Raw genomic sequence first — 21,768 nt, 5'->3', positions numbered from 1 at the left:
CCTCAGCCATCCTTTTCTATTGCTACCAGGCTGCATGTGTGATGATACACACACACACAGTGATTTTATTTCCTCCTTGTTGCCAAGACACAGAGTTATAATGTCAAGCACTTTCAGAGTAGTGTTTTTTAATTATTTAATTATTTCATTTCATTGTAATTGACATCAATAAAAATGTATCGATCAAGAGCAAATCTGAGTCAATTGAAAAATACTGTGTACAGTGTACAATGTGTCGCAGTCTTCATAAAAAGAGGTATGGGGTGGGTCCAGATTGACTTGCTGTCCGGTCCAGATGCGGACCAGAGTAGCAGATTTTGGAAAAAAACCCGACATAGAGGATCTGCAAACCAGTGACACGGACTGTAACAACATCGACATGACTGCACTGTAATGTCAGCTGGGGCAGTCGAGGGAATATGAAGATCTAGAAGCTGTTTGATCGTGAGCTGTTTGATACGCTGGAACAAGCACCGTCAAGTCGACCTTGGAACAGATGATAAACTTTAAAAAAAGATGACAGCAAGACGTTAGCATGTATAATAGAGTATAATCCAATGAAGGCTCAACAAATACAATAACCCACTGGTCAAGGGATGCTTTTATTTTTCACCTCCATTTGTGTATTTTTTTGTGTGTTTGAACTCCCCCTAGATTTTCCCTATCTATCCCATCCCACGTGGCGAGATGTCTCTTAAATACTCACTGCGGTAGCTAATGGGGTTTTGACATCAAAAGCTTCCCGATCTGAAACACACTAAATATAGATTTCCCTTTATTCAGTTGGTTTCCCGACATTCTGACTCTCTTCGCCTCTCCTTAATGGTCTCTTCATTAGCCACTTCTTATTCTTTCTCCCATCCTCTCTTTGTTTCTCTTCCTTGATTACTCGTTTTCTTTCCTCCACCTATTTCCTGCCTAACTTCCCCTCCTTCTTCTGCTTTTTATTCAGGGTGTTGTGCTTGTTTAGCTGTGACAGATGCGTCTCATTTTGCAGAGAGCAGCAGCGAGCCTTTTCTGATCTTGTTGATTTGGGTGTAATAATACGAAAGAAAGAGGGACGGGATGAGTAGAGCTGATGGGACAGAAATAAGTAGAGGAGAGGAGTCGAAAAAAAAAAGGGGAGAGGACAGCAGAACCACGGGGACACAAGAAGCCATTCAGCGTACAATCACCGACGAGGGGGAAATAAAGTGGAACACAAAAGATAAGGGAACGGAGGAGAAAGGAGAGGAGAAAAGAGGTGGAGAGACGTGCGATCCACTTGGTAGTCATCACACAGAAGCTTTCTCCATTCAGGAACTCGGTGTGCAGCTGTCGCTGCAGGGAAGTGATCACACACACAGTCACAGATACAAACACATACACACGCACACATGCGTTACACACGAGCACACACTATCTTTCTCGCTCACACACACACACACACACACATGCGCACATGCTTTGGGCTGTGCTTTGAACTGATCCCTGCCACTGGAGAGAGCTGGCTGATAATAATATTATCCTATGGCCTTCATATGGTAATATGGTTTTATTGCTATGAAGAAATATGAATATTATGGCTTTCAGAGGCGGCTTAGGGAATTACATGGCTGTCATGCTCCTCAGCTTCAATAGAATATTTAGATTCTCTATTTATCCGGGGTCTCTGGGTGGGAAATCTATTAAGTTATTTACCTTTGCCGCAATATGTGCCGGCATGTTGTATATTCAAACCTGTGAGAATGTACAAAGGCAAAACAGAAGACACGCATCAAGGTGCCATTGAGTGAAGGTCACAGCACAGCGGGGCGGCCTGGCTGGCACACATCTGGTTGGAAAGGCTTGTGTAAGACAGGCTGTGGCATGAAACAGCAGAGTAAACTAACTGTGGGCTGACAAAGGAGCAGGAAAACTCAGACACCCCTGCTTACATGCAGGATAGTTTAGCCCGGAGTCTGTATCGAACATGAGCGGGGCAGAATCTAGTTATCGATACGTCAAGCTCATTTTCCCTCTCCCTACCTATGAATCATTTCTTGTGTTTCGTAAGCATGTTGAGTTCATTCTCTGTGGTCACGATCTCACTAAACTGTTTTATCCTCTACCCTGGAGCTCCAATCATCACAGCTGCTGTCCACGGTAACAAATCTGGGGCTGTCCTGGGTGTTTCCCCGACATTCACTCCAGTGGACCTCAGAAGAGAACTCGGCCAGTTGGGATTTGTGGTTTACAGGTTGCTTTGACTGATCAGCAGAGTCAGAAGATGAACCAAGATCTGCTTTCGCTTTAACTTATCATTCTGAAGTAAATACTGATTGCAAAATGTTATGACTATAGAAAATGTGTATGGATTGATTCCCTACACTTTAAGCCTCTCTGTCACTACCAGTGATGGGAATAACAGCGTTAGAATAAACGGCGTTACTAACGGCATTACTTTTTTTCGGTAACGGATAATCTAACTAATTACTATCTCCATCGTTACAACGCCGTTACTGTTACTGACAATTAAATGTGTCGCGTTACAAACTGAAGCTGCTCATTAAAGCTGTTGTCATCCGACTCGGCTCTCAGCCAGAGAAGCTGCAGCTTTGGTGAGGGAGGAGGGAGGGGCGGGACAACCGCATAAGTGATGGTGATTGGCTCTCTAAGGTAGTGTGATAGTTTGCAAGCCAATCAGAGGCAGTGTTCAGTTTACACACAACAACACACGCACACAGCAGCCTCACACACACAAACTAGCAGAGGTGAGCTGCAGCAATGGAGAGTCCGGAGGGAAAGTTAACGCTTTCTAAGTGGAAGTACAGACACTACTTTAATCTCCACGTCCGTTGTAAGCAACTCTAATCTAATGAATCATCTTGCAGCGGCACACGCTTCTACAAAACTAACACTGGCCAAAAACTCTGTTGCTGACGCTGTTGATGATGACAGCAGGCCAGGTGTGGCTAATGTGAGCTCTGCTAACAAAGAAGGACACGGAGCTGTCCAAGCAGCAACAGCTGGATTTTTCTGCTCCAGCTTCACACAAACTTGTAACACAGACTGAGCTGAATTCAATGATAGGCAGGTATGTTGTTGAGAACATGCTCCTGTTATCAACAGTTGAATCAGACTCCTTCAGAGCACTCATTGGAGAAATACCGGGGAAAGCAAGTGCCGGTCCGCCATGCAAGAAAGACATTTTCTAAATACATGGATGCCGAGTACATTAAAATGAATGCCGAGCTCTAAAGGGGGGATAATTAAAAGTAACGCAATAGTTTTTCCTGGTAACTAGTTACTTTTATAGTGGAGTAATTCCGTTACTAACTCAGTTACTTTTTGGGAGAAGTAACTAGTAACTATAACTAATTTTTTTTAAGTAAGTAACTTGCCCAACACTGGTCACTACGCTATTCTTTCTGCTACCGGTCTGGATGAAGGTTAAATTAAATAACGGCCTCGAATGAAGTATGAATACAACTGGCTTTTTACGCTGCCTGAAATTGGGGTTTCTAGGTCAAATCAGCCTTACTTACTGTTTTTTTGATTTGGAGAGTAGCCAGGCTGTTAGCGGTGGCCATGTTGCCAATGCCATCTTTGTGACAGCAGCTCCAACAAAAACACCTCAGGGAAATGCTAGGAGGAGGAAAACTAAAAAGTGTCCACGTTCAGTAAAAGAAGCAATAGAACTGTAATAATACTTGGTTACAAGTAATATATAATTAAAGGGATATTCCGGTGTAAATTTAATCCATGTTCTAACACACCGTGACACCAAGAAGGACCCCCCCTCAATATTACGAGTGCAGTAGAGTTCCGCAGCTCAATGATGATAATTACTGTGGGACTGTACTGCACTCGGTAATCGACTCACAGGGCTTCCCCACAACAAGGAAGGCTTCTCGGGTGGTGAGATTTGTTTATCTTTTCCGACAAATCCGGCAACCATATCAAATGTTTGATTCCTCGAAATATGTGCTGGGATCCTGTTTCTAATGTTGCTGAAGTTTGGTGCTGTTCTGAGCATTATTTGTGGCTTTTTGATGGCGGTTTATACTTGGACCCATTTACTGCAATGTATTGTTGTCGTGCGGTCGTTTCTGAGGATGCTAAAACTACGTAAGCTAGCTGTCTGCAAACTTTATCTCTCGTGTAGGGGTCCTACTCGGTGTCACGGTGTGTTAGAACATGGATTAAATTTACACCGGAATATCCCTTTAATATATAATATTTATAGCACTGACAAAACTGCATCAGTATCAGCATCAAAGCACCAAATAATTAGTATTTTCACAATGTATGCTGAATGGCTTATTGCAGAATAACATATATCATATTATTGGATTATAAAAGGTGCTGCATGTTGAGGAAGAACACCTTCAATGTTGTAGCTGGCTTTTGCTTACTTTTATTACTGGGTACTTTAAAGTAATCTTCAATATTACAACACCATTCTCCATTACTTGACCATCTTTTTAATCTACAACTAATTAAGCAAATACTCTACTTAATTACAAGTCCTTGAGTAAATAGACTTGTTTTCCACCACTGCTGATCAGGGAAATCACTTGCCCTCCCCGCCGACCAGTACTTTTTTTTGTTACAGCCAAGCTCCCTCTACTCTAGTTCATGCATCCTCAATATGAGTGCTGTCCAATTAGTTCAGTGCATTTGTCTGTAGTAGAGTTTATCTGCCTATTCTGGCATAAGATAAGTCTGAAATGTGTGTGTGTTTCTGTGTGTGTGGTGCGCTCTCTGCACCAACCCATGTGCAGTTAAGTGACATTACACCAATGAAATGCCCCCTTTACGTCCACTTCATTAAATACGAAGTCCCCCTCATCATTTCAGGGATATCTCGTCTTTATGATGTTGCCCCTTGAACCAGCTGTGATCCGAAGTATCCAGCTGCAGATGCAGTCTGCTTTAGGGGAATTAGCGGCTTAATAAAGACATTTTCAGCAGTGCAGCTAAAATCATAGCCTCATGGTTAATAAAGGACATTCCCGTTCACTGAACAAGCTCATTTTTGTCTCAGCGCAGAACCATTTTATTATTTAAGTTAATAACGTGACACATATTCTCAGTGACTCACTGTTGTTTCACGTCATTCAGCTATGTCCCACTTTCTTCAGAAAGCATATTTTATGGAGCCCACTGCTCTACCCCTTCATCATAATGTTCTTTTCATGTTGGAACCGTCTTGTCTGCCATTTTCCTCCATCCATTTTTTATCATGCTGTTCTTTCTGTTACTGTAATAGCCTCTCCCAAACCCTGTCGCCACACATGAACTTTAACTTTATCCAGTTTATATTCCAACACTTGGCATCTACAATATGGTCAAGATTGTGTGGTACGGTCTTTGATGGAGTGTTTGGATAATTATTATACTCAGATGGGTTTTAAGTTTTTCACATAACACAGTGAAATGACAAAAACTAAAGACACACGTTTCTCATTATGGTGTGCTTACAGTTTTACAGCAACAATGATTTACAAGGATTCGCCATTAATCTTGACTTATTCTGACATTTGCATTCGGTGAAAATTGCTTTAAGATAAACTGCACCAAATGCATCATGGTGTTCCATACTATTAGCAATAGCAACAGGGTAAGAATGATAAATGAGCAGTACCATCTACTGATGCGTACGTGTATAAGGGTCCATATGTGTTGATGTCTGGAGAAGACTTGGAGTGAATCCAAAAGACACTACAGCTGAGCAATGTCAAACCCAAGATAAGAGTATGCCACAGTGTTGCTATTGTTATAAGGAATGCTATGTATGTAGAATGCTTTTTAGTGGCATGTATCTGTCATATCATAATTATATTGTATGTATTATTGTGATTAAAACACAGGGGAGTGACTGTCTGGTGCGGTGATCTTAACAGTTGACCTGTCTGAGTTAGGTACGTCCCACAGTGGTGGTGTTCAGAGGCGTCAGAGTTACATGAATGGACACCACTGTGCACAGCCAGCCGTACACTCCAAACGGAACTGAGTCAAAAAGCAAAATGACTGATTTGTGAACAGGAAAAGCATCACATGAGAAATGCACAAATGCCTCATCTCACTGCTTGTCAATACACTGTGCACCGCCTACAACTAGTGGAAAAGCCCACACCATGGATTTTTTATCTACAGTTAACATCGACACAGTTACACAACTTTGAGTTTACGCCTTGTTTATGACGACAGTGAAGTTGTCCTCTCTCACTTGCCAAGCTCTTCCAACTCTTCCAAAGCTACTGTGTTCATTACTGTTTTGATGTATACAGTGTATACTATGATGCTAGGCTAGGAAGTTAGTACAGCTGGGAGAAATGCGAGGCTAAATTTTGTTGAGAATCAAACCAATTGCCAGAAAAAATCTTGGCAATGCAAAATTTCTGCAAAACCCTGAAACTTTTAAATGTCTTTATTTCGAAACTTTATGTTTCCGTACATTCAGTTTTCCATTGTATCCATCACAACTCGGTGCTTATGGTCTGGTAATGCTTAGAAACAAAAACTACTTGGTTGGGCTTTGGAAAAGATAACATTTCAGCTTAAAATATCTGTTTTGGTTGCTACATACATGACTTGAAATTGTCCCGAGGGCCCCTTTTATAGATCCAGTTACATCAGGTTTACAAATGTAGAAAGGCTGTGGTCCTTGTAAAAATGCAATGTAGTCCTTTGTCAAAAATATGCCCATATGGTACATATTGTACGACACCTACAAATTTAAACATATAAGTGGTCTGCAGAAATGTCAACTGCCAACATTTTGTCCTGACAACTGGGCTCTGGGAATCTAATCCAACCCCAACCCTCTCGATACATTTAAAATGACCAGGCCAATCATCACAAGAGTGTACGTGTGCATATTGGAACAAGAGAAAATACAACACACTGTTAAACCCACAGTCGGTAATTAGAAGCAGGTGTACAGGATCCCAAGATAAATAGCAATGAATCAGCTTCTTCAGCAGGGAGTCGAGCGCTTTACAATTACAGTCCTCAGTGTTTTTATGCATTATGTGTATGCTTGTGTATATGCAGAAAGGTGCAAGACCAGAAATATATATTAAATAAAACTATTGCAAACCAATCGCAAATGCTGGACATATTCACAGATATTTAAATGAATGCATCAAAGTGCAGAGACAGAACACAACAGATCTGTGCAACTTCTACACAAAAGAAAAAGTATCTGGGGACGTGGTTGACAATCGAATTCGATGTAAAAGGACCTCCCACAGGGCTAGCTTCACAGACACATCCGCCCACACACACACAAAGGAATCAGCCTGACCTATTCAAGTCTTTGCAGGGTTTGTGAACTCGTGCATCTTTAACTCAGAGAGACGTAGACTTCAAATATCCGACTCTTTCACATCAATCTCCTTCAATTTACGAGATAAGCAATCTTTGATAAGCTGAAACTTCCCAGATACCACACTGCGTACTTTCCTCGATTCAGATGTGTAATCTATGGAGATTTCACAAGGGGATAAGGCAATAAAAATAGACCGTATTGTAACAGATATCACACAGTTCAAAGTAGAAAAATCTCAAGTAATCCTAAAAAACCATTAGGCAGATAAGAAGTTGGTTGTCTGATTTGATGTCTCATTGTAAACTCTTGGAAAAAAGTTATTTTAATGTCACAAATGCCTCAGTCTATCAGTGTTAGATGAGCAGCTATTTTCGCTCTTCCGCTCGGATAAAACAAGACACGCCGAAATGTAAAATGTCTTGGATGTTTTGGCCGTTTAGTTCGCTGTAGTGAACCGCTCATGGCAGATGTTTCTCCTGGGTGCTGGCAGGGAATAAGACAGCATGAGGAAGGCAGGGGGAGTCAACAAGCAGTAAGAAAGGAGAACAGTAGTTTAATCTTTTTCCTGCAACTTTTGCAATGAGATCCTTTTTTCAAACCACACATAAAATGGAGTTCACACTGTACATTCTAACATTGGCTGGAGGAAGCATTTCTTGCTGGATTACACCTCACATAACCTCGCTTTTGTCCGCTTTTATTCAGCACAACACAGCTTATCCTCAGTGCAACTACACACACATAAAGGCTGATGTTTCGTGCTTTCATTTTGAACAGTGTAATATGGATTTACATGAGCATGGAAGCATGGGAAGAAGGCCGAAGTAACAAGCTTCAATCTATATACTGTCCTCACTGCACCCTGTTAAACAATTTAACAGTGATGACCTAAAGAACCACTGTGGGAGCACTGCATTCACACAACAATTCTTCTAACAAGGAAACCGCCGACAGTTGTTATTTATGGCACAAAATGCCAGATAGCTGACCATGTACAGTAAGACAGAGAATAATGTAAAGGAGAACCGGCACTTTGTTAAAGGTCAGATAGTGAAAGGTCTTGGACAAAGGGCTTTTTGCTTTTTCTGCAAGGTGTTAAAAAACTTTCTGCACTTGTGTAACTGTTAATACATTCCTTCAATCTGTATCACTTTATCCTCGCATACAGCACATGCATTTGGCTGCAGAGAAATCACAGAATGCTCTGACACACAGGCGAGGACCTCATATGGTACAAATGCATCTTATACAACCCTTGCAAAAGGCGATGTGAAGCAATAGCGGGGAAATACTTTTGCTCAAAATGTTGGGGAAAATTGCTCGGCTACAGTGCCAGACAGGGTTTGTATGAGTGTTACGGCTCTAACTGATTGCCTGACTTGTCTTCATGACCGCTCTTTGGGTAGCTGCCAACAGTCACACACTGATGGCGCTCCCAACAAAAAGAAAACCTGATAGAAAAAAAAAAAAAGCTCCTTACTCTCTGTGCTCCTGCAAGAAGTCAACAGCAGTAGAAACTTAAAAGGTAACCAAGCATCTGGGGATCAGGTATTCTGGTGAATGAAAAGGCAGTGCACCCAACTCGTTGCACAAATTCTGACAAAGGACAGTTGTGAGGGAAACAATTTCCACATTTCTGGGCAACCATTTCTCTTTCAAACTTGCTGGTCTCACTATCTGGAATATTTTGTTGTCCTTTACCTTTGTCCCAACTGCTGACAGACTCACTGCCAAGATGTCCAGTGCCTAGACATGAAGTGAGATTTTCATGTCTTTATTTTTATTGTAAAGCAATTCTAGTTGATACATAAATACTGTGAAAGTATTGAACTGGTCATTCTACAGCAGGTGACCACCAATATGGCCGATTAAGAGCCAACACTGATAACTGATATTTGGAGCCGATAGTCATGTGCGTTCAAAAATGAAAATCTTGGAATTAACCCACATACAGTTCCCTCAAGTACTGCCCCTGTACCATTTTGAGGTACTTTACTTAAGTATTTTCCTTTTTCTGCGACTCTACTTCCCCGCAACTACATTTATTTGATATATTTAGTCACTAGTTAATTGGCAGATCTATATATTTTTTTTAAACTGTTTATAGGCTATTAATTGTGATGTGTGACAAATCCGATATAGTTGTGGATGGGAAATATTGTGAGACGATGTTGCATCAGAGCCAAAGTATCACATTTTCAAATGAGTTTATTGGCAATCTGAGGGAAAAATCATGATATTTGGTAAAATGATGCAGAACATCAGCCCAGATTGTCAGCCAGACCTGTAATAGGTCTAGCCCAAATTTCCACCAGCTGTGTTCAAACTGTGCCTTCAAACGAACCATCAGGACTTTCACAAGGTTGTGATGTCACAACTATTTTGTTACGGTCCTCGGCCATGTCCGGAGCTTGGCAGGAGATGCAATAACACTGGCAGAGCCGAGGGTGCGGTGCCTGCTCATGCCTGTAAGAGCTGACCAATCAGAGCAGACTTGGCTTTTTGTAACAGGCCTTTAAGAGACAGGCACTAACAGAATGAATAGACGTGCAATGGACAGTATGATTCTTAACCTGCCTGTATCTACAAAACAAAAAGAGAACATGAGTAGATTATTATTGTTCCAGGCAGTGCTGAGGTCTCACCTCTATAGTAAGTACACTCTGCTGTTATATCAGAAAATGTTCCTGCACAGACAACAGCAGAGAAGAGTGACAAATTATGATTTGTGAGTGCTATACATTAACAGCTTATCCCCTTTTATGCACATCCATCTATCTATTCTCCATCTACACTTATTAATAGCAGTATTTCTGCTCTGCTTCTCTGCCTGCCTGTACACCTGTCTGCCCCCTGCACTCCTACAGACCTGCTAATACGTCTGTAACGGAGGCAGAGCGCCTCTGACCACAGCCCTGCTCTCATCAGACACACACATTCAGCAACACGGTGCGCACACACAGGAACACATTTACATTTACATATGAGTAACCGCACTCAACCTCTTATTATTATGGTACATGAGGTAGGTGGGCACATGCATACATTTTTACCTACCCACGTCTCTCACGTCTCTCACATGCAAGTGCATGCACATGCTTGAGTAAATCCAAAAGGTAACGCACAGAAAATCTTAAAAAAACTGCAGGGGTTCAGTTGTCCCCGAGAATTTATTTGTTGGGTGTAAGTAGAGAATATGTTTGAGTGCTTTCTAATCATATGAATCAAAACATAATGCCATATTCTATACTAATTTCCCAAAGGGGTTCATTAAAGTTTTATTAAACTTAATTGGCAATAACTGTATATATATATATATATGTTTCAGATGTAATTAAAAAGAAGAACAACAACACAAGCTCACGGTTCCCTGTAGAGTGTATATTGCAACCCCCAGTTAGCACAGTATTAATTCATATAGGGCAAAAAATAGCAAGGCTAAATCTGTACGTGAAACCATGCCTACCTCTAGCTGGTGTGCTCGGATTTATTTAGACTCGACATGAAGGTACATTTTGGTGACTGTCAGATGGACTGTAAAGAGAGATATGGCCCGGGGAGATGGATCCAAAGACCTGAGGGAGAGAGCAGAGAGAAAAGACAAGGGTTAGTGCATCATTGCTTATAGGAATATCTCTTTGTTTAAATGAGCATATACAGTAAAGCTCGCACATCCAGTCCTTTGAATATTGTGACCAAGTCATCCAATAGCCGTACAGATATTTCAGTTTGGACCGAAGTCGTGGACTCCATTAATTCAAAGCTGCACTAAAATGTCTGCATTTTGTTGATGCTATTAAGAAAGGCTGTCCAATCTTTGTCCAATCCCTCCTGCCACAATAGTTAAAGACTGCCACTCCTCACCCCAGGTATACAGAATCGAAAAAGTAGATTACTTTGTCTCACTTAGCTGCACAAATGAGGAAGGATTAGAGTGATGCTCAACATCTAAAGCTACTCTCCTCTAATGTTGGGATGTGCCGCTCTCAACCCTCCCACAGTTCTCCTACACAGAGTCCAAACCCGAGTATGTTCATTTATGAACCATCTCATTGGGCTGAATTAGACCTAACATCTCATTGTTATGCTGTATTTTTGACTCCATCTTGTTTTACTCATCTTGAAGGAAATCTGTGCTGAAAGCTCTCTAAAATAAGGCATCAAGACTGGAGCAACGTTCGTGGCTGGCAGAAACCTAGAAGTCAGAACAAAATAAAAAAATTCCAATGCCGACACTGAAAATAGTCTTGACACCACAAAATGTGGGCGCTGATGCAAAAATTATGTCAGTTTCTTTAACAATTCATCCAACGTGGATCAAAGTGCGATCAAATTGAAGCTGACAGTCTGTACTTTCTTGGGGTTTTTTTTTGCAAAAATGTACACATCGACGCAGGCGCACAGATCAGATAGGATGCAGACACTCCGGCAGTCGGTTTCTCCAAGCCTGCTGAGCTGATGAGCTGCAGGTTGTTAGAAAATCATTACACACATCAGAGGCCCCAAAGGCGTCGCACCGCTAAGACATGTAACGGCGATGCGACTGGACAGCGGGACAGCTGATCAGCCCGACGTGGGATTCTGCACACAGGTAAATGAACACGGATCCCCCAACAGCTATTAATGACAATAATAAAGACACTCACACCCTGACAACACGTCTCAGCGAGCGATGACAGCGGCACAAGTATGGCAGCTCTGTTCACATGCTTGTTTGCCTGGCAGTCACAGCGTGCACAAGACGGCTGTAGTATACACACACACGCAGGCTGATTTGGCATTAAAAGTTTTAATTATCTTCTCGAGAGGGACCCCGTCTCTCCCTTCAAAATTTTACATCAAACACACACACACACACACACAGCAGTGACATCACCATGGTAACTATATTTTCTTTCTTTAATTGTCTTCCCCTCTCTTTATAAGGGCCTTTTTAGCTAAACACTTTGTTCCGCAGCCTACTATCAAAACAATAATACACGAGAGGATACAACGCGGTATAATACAGCGGTGCTGCAGCTATCTTTAAGTCCCCTGCGACAAACCCTGCTGGCTTCGATGAGGTACTTAAAAATTGGAGTAAACTTTAACGGAGTGGCTTTTTATGCCCCACCAGGTTGCCATCCATTGTAAAAATACCATGTGCACCTTTTTTAATGGGCAAAATAATCCCATCTGTAATTGAACAATCTATTAAATCCCCAAATTCTTAGGGGATGAAGAAAAATAATTTGTAGTAATAATAATTTGCACTTTGTATTAATAATTTCCAACCTGGAATTACTTAATTCATCTCCTCGGCTTAATTATCAGGAGAATTGTGTGCCCATTGAATTGCTAAATTATACACTTCAGTTAATTCACTTGCCTCCCTCTTTTCTCTTTTGATCAACAGCGCATCTTCCCCACCCAACACACAGCCGTGTTTGCCTCGCTTATGAAAGCCACTGCAGTCCAGTTTAGATTCCCCCGACTTATCAAATTACAGTGTTTATTTTGCACAGAATTACTTTGTGGAGAAAGGTGGCCTGAGCCTCGAGCTAAACTGCCGCAGTAAACAAAGAAATGATGAAACAAGCACTGAACGCGTCGTCTAAACTGTTTGGAAAGGGACCAGATCAAATGGAACGAAGGTCACAACATCAGTTTAGGGAATGAATCCACACCGATGCTATAACCAGACGCTCCTCCCTTACTGACTACTTTCTAATACCTTCTAAAGTTGATGCAGTCCTCAAGAGTTAGAGCTAATTACCAGCAACACTGCACAAGAGGAGAGGATGGGCTGTGACGTTTCACATGCTGAGGAAAGAAGCTGTTCTGTAGTCTGGCGGTACAGCACAGGATATTTCTGTATCACTTGCCAGATGGCAGCTGGGTGAACAGGCTGCATCACAGCATCACAGACACTGAGAAGATACCAGTCTTGTTCTGAGCGGTCTTAATCACCCGCTGTAGAGCCTTCCTGTCCTGAGCCGTGCACAAACCATGCCGGTTCTGAATGTTTCCAGTCAGGATGCTTTCTATTGCTCTTCTGTAAAAAAAAAAAAAAAACGGCTAGAACTTGGCGCAAGAGTTTTGCTTACTTTAAAGAAAACTTCACCGAAAATTAAAAGAAAGAGCTGTTTCTCTGTGATTCTTACTGATGTTAATGCACTGATAAATAGGGAGACGTGTGTCTTTGCCTCCTTTTTCTGGAATCAACAATCAGCTCCTTGGTTTCACTTACGACGAGCAGGAGGAGTTTGTTCTCTCTGCACCGTACGACTTAACTTGTCAACCCTATCACGATTAACTGTGCTTGTAGGACACCTACGGTATCACAGGGCTGTGCTATTATTAATTACTTTGCAAATACTCATCGGCATTGCTGATGATCGCCACTGTTGGTCTGGTCACAAAATGGTATGTTTTGTTAGGGGTTCCGATTTTAACAATTTATAGTAAAAACCCAAATTAATTCAAAGCTCTTCAAAAAGTTCTTTAAACTTATTTCAAGCCTGTCATTAACCACCTTCATGCCTTAAAACACTGCCTCTACGCCCCATGTGAACCACTGCACGGCTCTCGAGTGTCGTATGATCTTGAAAGTCGTTGGTATTCCGCTCAGACCTCCTCTATATTTAGCATCTGCTCTCTCCACTCCGCTATGGTAGATTGTGGTGAAATGACCTGTCAGTGAGCTCAGTGTGTGTGTGTGTGTGTGTGTGTGTGTGTGTGTGTGTGTGTGTGTGTGTGTGTGTGTGTTCATGTGCATGAATACAAAAGAAAGAGGGAGAAAGTGAGTGCATGAGTACAAAGCAGACAGGGCGTCCGTGAACTGTGTGTGTGTGTGTGTGTGTGTGTGTGTGTGCACATGTGTGTGTGTGTGTGCACTCTATCTATCTATATCTTTTTACTGACAATCTCGCTGACACCCTCGCTTTGAACATGAAAGTAAAAGAAGAAACAAAGCAGTAATGTGTGAAGGCAACCTCAGAGGTCTAAATGATTAAAATAAACAGGGCAGAAACACCTACAGGAAAGCACACACACACACACACACACACACACACACACACACACACGCACACACACCTCCCAGTGAGAATGCAGTTTTGACCTGATGTTCTCAGTTTCTTGTGAGGACGGCAGGGAACTCCTGCCTTTTGTCTCCCCATCTTTTCCCCGAATCTCAGATCTACTCCGCCTTAAAATATGTTTGATTTCTTGACTTTTTTTTTCTCATCTGGTATATAACAGCACTAGTCAGTACATCTGTTTTACTATAGAATGAAGCTTCCCGGTTTTCTGATCTGCTCCCATTTGCCCGATTATTATTAATTATTTTGTTTCTGCAAATTTCTGACACAAACCCCTCTACTTCCTGTATCTGTTTTATATCCATCTATAAAAGCCCTCTACATTCCAACAAACACAATCCCTTCATTTCCAAAAAGGACTATTTTGGTGAATTGTATGACTCCTTATTACATTCTGCACAGGTACCCGATATACAAATACCAAACTGATTCAAACCATCTGCTCAGCGATGCACCACCACCACCACCCATTCCATCTGTGTCACACTAAAAGTAAACACCACCATACGGCATTGCAGGGAGAGGCTGTTTGATTAACATTAAACACCAGTTGGTGTAAATTCTACCTAAACAACACTCTGAAACTTTGACAAATGAGATGACTAATAGCGTAATACTCAGTACAGTCAAGCAGCGCTCTGAGGTCCATTAAATATGTTTCTTTGTTATACCTGATGGGAGGTACAATGAGAGGTAGAATTAGCAGAATTAGATTACACAATAAAGCAGTTAAAACCTGAAAGCACAGAGATATTAAGACCCTCAGATTAGGAGAAACATCCTTTGAGAAGTAAAATGATTTAGAAGACAAATACAGGAATATTACTATAAAAAAAAAATGTCATTTTGGTTAAAAATCACATTTTTTCGAATCATTCACATTTTTGGACATTTTCACAAGTTCTGCAACACAACTGTTCAACTATTGTATTGTTTGACATTTACAGCTTTTAAATATGAAGATGATAGACTCCATATATACAACATTTAGGATTCTGATACACATAGTATTTCTTTCTGTGATGATATTACACACTCAAGAATGAGTTGAACTTCAGAATGTCACCATGTTAGAAATGTAATTGACTCTGTGGGACTCTGACGCTGTTAATCCACATTAGTGCTATCTTCCCACCGTGAGGAACAGGCCATTACTGAACTTTCTCAATTTAGAATTTAACCCCAGCATCTATGTCACGTAACGCGCCTCTCTGGTGTTGAATATTTCCAGCTACGGATTGGCCGCTGCCTTCTATCCCTCTTTTCCTACATTACAAGTATTGGTATTTTCAGGGTGCTTATCTGTGCGAATGACTTACCTATGGGCTTTTGTCTTTTCAATCTTGCGCTCACTCTTGCTCGAGTACGTCATTTGCTCGTCAGGCCTTTAAGCAGACATTACTATTGAGTGTAAAAACATGGAGCAGGAGGAGTCTGTGTGAACTATCTGTAGACATCATTAATAAAAGATAGTGTATCCATTCTGAGATTCCCAACCATGTTCCAAAATAGTTCTAGTGATGTTCTTAAAGTCTATACCTAGTGCAGAATAGGTCAGCACAAAAATGAGAAATGTATTTATGGTTACGTAACTTCAAGTAAGACCTTCAGAGGCCTTGAGACTATTCCAGCACAAGATATTTAAAGATTTTTTTTTTTTTAATGGTCTGCGAGAGTCCCGCTTTCATCCCATCCTCGTCCCTCCCTATTTCTCCTGACGCACTGAATCCAACTCTTCTTAACCCCACTTTTTGTGCACACACTCCTCTGCCTCTCCTCCATTTAACTCTCTTTTTAATCCACCACACCACTGCCACCCTCCCAGCGCCTTCCTCCCTCCTTCAGATGGAGTATAATTATCTGGTCATCATTATCAGAATAATTCTGTTTCCTCATTATAAACCCATCTGCTCTGCTCTGCTACCAACACGACATAAACACACAGCCATACGGATACTGAAGCACACACACACACACACACACACACACACACACACACACACACACACACTCTCTTCTCTCTCTCTCGCACTGTCCCTTCACTGTCTCGTCGCTGGAGCCACTTGAGTGACTGAACACATCAGAGTAACTGGCGTGGGGTAATTATGTTGAGAGTCAGGTAAAGATGTTGGACTAATCTACCGAGATCCATAGAGGAATGGAAAAAAAAAAACCTTGAGCACCTCCTTTCTCTGCGGTCTTGCTGCAGCTCAGGTGAAATTACCCTCTTTTTTTTCTTTGCCATCTCGAATGGCTTCACTTGTATACTTTTATACTATATATACTTTTATACTATACTTAGCATTCAGTTACAACCACATGCCGATGTGAACCTGATTAAAACATGTGGGAAACAAGGGTAGGGATGGTGACATATTTAGTGTGGGATACTTGTTGACACTCTATGACGTTCAGAATGAGTAATTGTCAACAAAAAGACTCATACTTTCCAGTTTTGCTGCAGAGACATGGGTAAATAAAGGCTGATGTTACAGAGGGGTGTGTGTCGGTGTGTGTAAGTCCAGCTTCTGGCTGAGTGCGTGCGTGTTGACAGCTTAGTTAATAGTTGGAGCTACCTTTTTCCCGAGAAATGGACGTCTGCATTCAAAATGACCTCATTACACCTACAGCACTGGATGTTTATCAAGACGAAATTCTATTAGCAAATGTTATCTCCTTAATGAGATCATTGAAGTTTTAGCAGGGTACGTGAGGTACGTGCCAAGGGGGTCAGCTTATATAATGACGTCACTGTGAATGGTGCCCGGCATTCGTGTCTTTTTGTGTCAATTTGAACAGTCAAGGTAACTTATATCTAATTTGATTTTCCTTGGAAAATCAGTGATATATTATCATATATAGTATTATGATGTAATATAATATAAACACACACACACACACACATATATATATATATATATATATATATATATATATATATATATATATATATATATATATATATATATATATATATACATAAATAATAATGCAGCCCAGCGAGACTACGGACGATTCATAGAGGAGAGGAGAATATTTAATGAGGACTCACAGCGTCTGCTGGAAAGTTCATACGCTCGATAAATCACAGAAATATAGAGCATCTTTAGGCTCCGCGATCAAAGAACGTTTTTATATCGCGTGGACACTTTTGCTCAAATTCTGACACTTCCCCTTCCTCGCTCGTCCACACAAGTGCTCTCTCTCTCTCTCCCTCTCTGCTCAGATGTATGTTAATGCAACATTCACAGGACAGAACGGCAGCGCGAGACACATTCTGTAAGCATGAAAGCGGCGGTGAAAATAATGCATGAGTCTTTGTGGAAATGATTTTAGTGTGGAGTCCATTTGTCAAACACAAATGCAAAGTCTGAGTGAAATTTTCCAGCAAATGCATAAAAAAAAACAAATCTAATCAACTGAAAAATTATGAGGTAGATTAGTGGAGTGCAAAAATGCGTATCAAAGAGCATTTCATGCGGTTAGATGTTGCAGAGATGACCTCTAAAAGCCCCGGTGCGACAGCAAAACCTTTTAGCACTTCTCACAAAGCCTCACAGTAAGTGTCTGCAGTATGTTTGTGGGAGCATGTGTGTGTGTGTGTGTATGCATGCAGCAGTGATCAGAACACGGTGTAACATTTTGATCTCCGGCTCTAATGTTGTGTCACTGGACATGCTCACACATATGTGCCCAGTGCACTTAAGAACACCAACGCTTGTACGCAATGCTTGTAACTACTAAGTGCACACAAGCACACACAAAAACACACACCATGTTGTAAATACAGAGGCTGTCCATGACACTTTTTCTCACATAGATACACTGGGCTGTTAAAGGAGGATCACAGCTACGGCTGCAGCATGTGGACCAAAAATATATCAGCACACCGCAGATGTAACTGAGATGGAAATCTCCAAATAGTAATTGGACCAGCTAACCTCTACTTTCATAAAACCAAATATGATCTAATTACCTAAATATCAAATAGTGAATTGTGTCAAAATACATATACAGTACATTAACAGCACTAATTCATCCGACCTCCGCTATATGTGTTCAGTCACTAGGCGTTAAACAGTGCATGTATTCATCCAAAACCATCTGGTACAAGCTGTTTGGTTTGATATGAAGTGTATGAATGTTGACTTCCTTTCACACTCGGAGCAGAAATTATTGAGCGTGAGTTAGGTCAGGTTACCCAAGTGAGCCCGCTTAGCCGGGCTCATGCCAAAAGGCAAACAACCATAGCTGGAGGAACCTCTCGTAGCATTTCGATCTATATAGGAACGTCTCAGTTTCAGGGTTAGTTAGTAAAAATGAACAATGATTAATGGATCAAGCGAAAATGATATGCTAGCACTGTTCCATTGACGTTGGGTATGTTCGTGGAAACTCTTCAATCATATCCTTTTACAAAGACGAAGACAAATCCTTCTCCCTACAGCATTCAGACAGCTTCTCACTGCAGATCCGGAGCAGTGCCAAAGCAATAACTAATGCTATAGTGAGGTTAACATGCGGCTACATGATCATACTTGGTCATAGAGAATTCAGGATTTAAGTGTTTTGAGGAGTGCTACTCCATATGTGATGTCACTCAGCGTATATGTTGCATTCATTGAAGTTGACCATCTATCACCTTTACTATCTTGTTCCACTCGTTCTTTCTTCTTTTCACAAATTGACACCTACATTACAGGAGGGACCCTTCAAGCATAAGAGTGCATGAGCCCTAGTATAATGTGTCTTTGGTGAGACGTCATGCTTGCCCTGTACAAACAATTGCAAGCTGTAGTTGGTCGGGGATAATCAACATTACTGACATTGTGTATTTTGTCCTTAACTGTTACAGTAAGATTATTGCCAATAGTCCACATGACACCACTGCATCATCGCCATATCTTTGGAGTCTAACTACAGGGGGTACTTTGCTTTTGGGCCCCCACATCCACATGTTACCATTCTATTATTTGTCCAACTTTTAAAAACATTGTGCCTACAAAAGTGAATGTCTGCCGTGTTTGTGAAAAAAACATTGGCAACATAATCAAGAGCTGAATCTTTCAAGCTCCGGCTGAACCCCTCCCGCACAAATAAATGTGGTGTTTGTGTTGTTTTTCTTAAATTTTCTGTGGCGAATATACGCAGCCCAAAAGAGATGTTCCTCTGTTGTGGAAGACTGACCAGTATCACAGGATGGAGTTGCCTTGGCCAGCCTTTGGTGTGAAGTCCAAGTAGAATACATTCAAAGAATTTGGGTTGATGGGATGATGATGATGAAGTAAACTGTGGTATCATTTAATAAAAAATGACTTGGTTATTGTGCAAAGTGTCGGACATGTGGTCATATTTATACTAAAATAGCACATTTTACTGCTGCCGTTCAAAAGTCACAGTTGGCCATAGAAACCCCTGTGTGTTTCACCTTATCCTGCATCCCAATAGACACACACACACACACACACACACACACACACACACACACACACACAGAGTGCCCCAGCTGTGCGAGGGATTAGAGATTAGGAGAGAGGGAGAGGATGAATCTATCTAAACACAGTCCAGGACATTACCACACAGATACATCTCTGAACATTTATCCTACATATCAGCCCAGATAACTTGACAGTGTACATTTTAGATTTGTTCACGCCCACGTTACGGATGTGCCTCACGCTCTGTACCGACAAATAAGCTTCTTATATCTATGATATAAACAGTCGCTTCTCCAGCAGTCCGTGAGTCTGCTGATAATGCCGGCCCCATTCTGCTGATACAGTACCTCCATTCAGATCTTCTTTGTTGCCTACTTCTGTTATCTGACCGACTTTTCATTTGCTACTCTGCTTCCCTCTTTGTGCCATTGTTTAAATAGAGCCACCGTGCAGAGCCGAAGGATAAGGTGATCCGTTTGATGTTTGAATTTACTCTGCCATTCCCTGAATCTGTGGCAACGGTGTATGGTTCTGTAGATTGAAATCTATTAAAGGAAAATAAAATGATGACAAACAACAAAGTGGACGCAAATTGTTTCTGATGGACAACGCAAAGTATTTGTCTGTGAATCTAGGTGAGACCATGAATAACTATAAAGTCTACTTTTTGACTGCAGGAGGATTTGCATTAGTGTGGGATAGCTGTACTAAAACCTTGACAAGTAATTTTATTTTAATAATGAATGCAGGGGGAATGACTAATTCATGTAATGAAACCTGGCCGTCAGCCATCATGCGGCTCTGCTGCGAATACAGGTTGAATTGTGCAAAATAGAGGACAGAATTTTTTTAATTCTGTTCCTGGAGATGACTAGAAAGGGAATATAAAGGGAAAGTGATGGATGGAGGGTAGAGAGGAGGAAGTTTGGAGCTGATAAATAGACTTGGAAAACACCAAAGAGACTTTACTGCATATAAAAACCCAACATTTCTGCCTGCCTATCTGCGGGGTTTCCTGGGAGTTCAGTGTCAATCAATATGACTGCCTGTGAGTAAGTGTGATGAGAGATGCCTAACTTACTGTTATCCTGAAGAAGGAAGTGATCCCTAAAACACTTTTTGATATGAAGGCATCGCAAGTCAACACTCACTTTAAACCTTTGGCAGATAAACAGTACGGCGCACAAATTCAGAAAATGACGTTATCTAGCATAAATCTGAGGATTAACCCTCATTTATTGTAGTTTCCATCTGCAATTAATTGTCAAAGGGTTACACATTTATGTTCTGCCTGTAGGTGTGTTGACACTCTATGTGTGTGTGTGTATGTGCAGGTGATATCGGAGTGTAGTCCCGCCTCCAGGCAACATAGCTAATGATGACTGACAGCTGCCTTTGGTGTCCACTCCTCCTTATTCTTTTTTCCCCTTATCATCCCCTGTCATTCTCGCCTGCCTCCTTTTGTGCCTCGTCGAGCCTTCAGAGTCAGGGGCTTGTCTGGAAGAATATGGTATACTAGCATACTGTGGCAGGGCAGAACAGAAAAAAACTGAAAAGGGAACCTCCCCAATTTCATACCTCAAAGGTTGTCTGATAGTCATGGGGATTACAACCCAGCCTGTGACGGTTGAGTATTATCTACCGTGGCTCAGGAGGAGCTTTGTTGATGATGCCACCGCAGTTCTCTCGGGTTAGACACTATGATATTTTAAAAGAAAACTTGAAGACTCTAGAAACTGGCAATGTGGAGTTTAAAAGATAGTATCTACCAGAGAGTGTCTAACAAAAACTTGCTAGAGTTGAATTGTGGGAAATGTAGGATCAGACACTAAAGATGTTATGTTTATTGTGTCTTGCACATACCAGCGTCCATGCCAAATACACTCACAACATGCCAGAAATACCACTGTTGTGGCAATATATGTGTCATACATGAACAAAACTTACTACG

General features: G+C 41.3%; 1 protein-coding gene across 3 annotated transcripts in view; it reads right to left on the bottom strand.

Annotated features, from left to right (window-relative positions):
• LOC115573947 (leucine-rich repeat and fibronectin type III domain-containing protein 1-like protein) overlaps window positions 1-21,768 on the bottom strand; it is a 186,841-nt gene that overhangs the window by 95,149 nt on the left and 69,924 nt on the right. For all 3 annotated transcript variants that reach the window (XM_030405063.1, XM_030405072.1, XM_030405082.1), the window contains one exon: window positions 10,764-10,872. The gene's annotated coding sequence lies outside the window, so the exon portion shown is untranslated. The remainder of the gene's footprint in view (window positions 1-10,763; window positions 10,873-21,768) is intronic.

Source organism: Sparus aurata, chromosome 2 (genome assembly GCF_900880675.1).
Source record: "Sparus aurata chromosome 2, fSpaAur1.1, whole genome shotgun sequence".
Lineage (NCBI taxonomy): Eukaryota > Metazoa > Chordata > Actinopteri > Spariformes > Sparidae > Sparus > Sparus aurata.
The sequence above is the reverse complement of the archived record's forward strand: the minus strand, read 5'-3'. Positions and strand labels throughout refer to the sequence as shown.